A 3159-nucleotide genomic window follows, 5' to 3' on the forward strand; every position below is an offset into this window, starting at 1 on the left:
CCTTGTCACTGCCCGTTGGGGCCCGAGTCTGGGTGCACCCACCTGCATCGGTCAGCTTAACGCCGGACGTCACTCTTCAGTCTTTGCTCTTCACTCTTGTCGTAGGGTGTGCGGTAGCTGAAGCAATTGATGACGAGGTCATGAGTTTTGTTCTTCTTACGTAGAATAAGTGTAAGTTGAATCGGTAACAAGTTAAAAATCAAAACAAAGCCTGGTTTAGATTGCAAATTTTTACAATTTGGACACTGTAGCACGTTTCGTTTGTATTTGACAAATTTTTGTCTGATTATGGACTAACTAGGCTCAAAAGATTCATCTCGTGATTTACAACCAAACTGTGCGATTAGTTATTTTTTACCTACATTTAATGCTCCATGCATGCGTCCAAAAATTAATGTAATGGAGAGAGAGTAAAAAAACTTGGAATTTTGAGGCAATCTAAACAAGGCTAGGCTAAGGTCATCTTTGACGAAGCTTTGAACGGCTTTAGTCTTAGAATTTTCGGTTGCGCTACTTCCAGCGCAGCTGCAGCTGCTAGTTGTAGCAAATTGTACAACACAGTTGCAGTTGAAGCTTTGCAAGAAGTGCAGCCGAGGCTCCGTTCGCTTCACTGAAAAAATAAGCCGAAATATTGTTCCGGTTATTGGCGGATTTGGGGCCCCCGGGCTGCCCGAGCTGCAGCCCGAGGCGAGGCACATGAGCAGTGGGGAATTGCTTTATAAAAACGGCATTAAAAAGACCTTTCAGCCCATTAGCCCACCCTGAGGAGGCGAGGAGGAGAAAGGCCTGCAGGCCGTCGCAGCAGGCCAGCAGCGGCTCCCGTCTCGCGTTTTGGCCTTCCAGGCTCCTTGGCCGCCGCCCGTCCTCGCCTGGCAGGGCACTAGGGCAGCCTCCAGCCTCGGAGCCTCGGCCTCTCCTCCCGTTTCCACTGCCTCCACGCCAGCCGCCACCCGCCACTCCGCCAGGGACTGCTCCCCGCGACGGCTGACGGCGCTAGCACACCCTCCGTCCCGTGTCCCGGCTCCCGGCTGCACCTCCGCTGGCCGCGCGCCGCACCTCCCGGCTCCCCCCTCCCGTGTCCGCCTCCCTACGCTGCGGCGACGCCGGCCGCGCGCCGCGCCCGCACCGGCTGGCCCCCTAGCGGCCTGGCCCCTGCTAGCCAGGACTGCTGCTGGCTGCTGAGTGCTCCTCCTGGCGGCCTGTCGGCCTAGCCCCGTGGCCCCTGCTGGCTGCCCACCCCCACCCGGCCACCCCCTGCTGGCTGGCGGCTGCTGTCTGCTACTCTGCTGGATCCATGAAAATATGAAATAGGTTGATTTCTACTCTTTAGTTTCATTTCTTTTTGAAAATTGCTCCATGATTGCTACCTTTACATTGCAAAGTCATGAATATTTCATTTCATTGAGCAGGACTGTCATTGAATATTTGAGTCTTACTTTTCAATTGCAACATTTCATACCTTATAATGGAGAAATACTATGCCAAAAAAGATGCGTCAAAGAGTACTGTCGAAACCATAGAGAACCGGGTTGAGCAAAAAAGACCACGGATTGAACTTGATATGAGAGATATAGTTGCTGATTCAGGAGAAAGGAAGCCAATTGATGATTTTCATCATGACATTAGGGATGAGGCAAGGAGAGCATATCTACAAATAGGTCCATATAGGCCAACTGGTCATAAGTTTCCAAAAACTAAAAAAGATGGTAAAGGCCAATCAAGAGGATTTGTTGGATCATGGTTTGATCAATTTGATTGGTTAGAGTACAGTGTAGCCAAGGATGCAGCTTATTGCTTTTATTGCTATCTCTTTAAGCCACAACAAGCTGGGTTTCATAGTAATGATACATTCACCAAAGTTGGGTTTAGAAATTGGAAGAATGCAAAGGATTCTTTCAAGGAGCATGCTCAATCAATTGATGGCTTTCATAATAATGCAAGAAAGCGTGCACTTGATTTAAAAAAATCAGAGGCAAAGTGTTGAACATGTGTGGACTGTTACAAGTGCAGCAGAAGATGAGGCATATAAAGCTCGTTAACTATCATGTTAGGCATTGCTAGATTTCTCCTTTTGCAAGCTCTAGCCTTTCGTGGACATGATGAGTCTAAAACATCAAGAAATAAAGGGAACTTTATGGAGATGCTTGAATGGTACAGAAAGAAGGATCCTAAGGCTGCACTTGTGACCGGTGAAAATGCTCCAGGGAATAATCAAATGAGTTGTCCAATGGTTCAGAAAGATTTGGCTAGGGCTTGTGCAGAGGAGACAAGTGAGTTAATTAAAAGTGAAATAGAAGATCGTTGGTTTGCGGTGCTTATTGATGAGGCTCCTGATGCATCTATTAAGGAACAAATGGCTATGGTTGTGAGGTATATACCTCCTCTCCATTTGGTTATTTCGTTGGTTTTGTTTTGTTGCTTTCAAGTAACACTATTTTCTCTTTTCTCTTGTAGGTTTGTCGATGATAAAGGAAGTGTGATTGAGATGTTTCTTGGCATTGAACATGTTTCTGACACCACATCAACTTCACTAAAAAAGCATTGGATACTATGCTTAGAAGATATGGTCTATCTATTTCCAAGATTAGAGGGCAAGGATATGATGGAGCTTCAAATATGAGAGGACAATTTCATGGGTTACAAAGACTGGTATTGAACGAAAACCCATATGCCTTTTACATCCACTGTTTTGCTCATCAATTGCAGCTTGTGGTAGTTTCTGTAGCCAAGTGTTGTGGCTCAACTTTTGATTTGTTCAATTATGTCACTTCAATCGTCAATGTTGTTAGTGCTTCTTGCAAGAGGAAAGATCAACTCCTTCAAAGTCATCATGTTAAGCTTGTTGAGCAGTTAGATAGTGGTACTATTTTTTCTGGGAGAGGGAAAAACCAAGAAATTAGTATTGCTAGGCCTGGTGATACACGGTGGGGTACACATTATAAAACATTGGCATGTCTTATGATCATGTGGTCCTCTGTACTGGAGGTGTTGGAGAATATTAGTGAAGATGGAACTGATGGGGAAAAGAAAACTACAGCCTCTGGATTGATTCAAAGAATGGAGTCATTTGAATTTGTGTTCATATTACATCTTATGATCACAGTATTGGGGATGACTCAAGACCTGTCACAATGTTTGCAAAAAGAAAAAATAAAACAT

The sequence above is a fragment of the Miscanthus floridulus genome, chromosome 2 (genome assembly GCF_019320115.1).
Source record: "Miscanthus floridulus cultivar M001 chromosome 2, ASM1932011v1, whole genome shotgun sequence".
NCBI lineage: Eukaryota > Viridiplantae > Streptophyta > Magnoliopsida > Poales > Poaceae > Miscanthus > Miscanthus floridulus.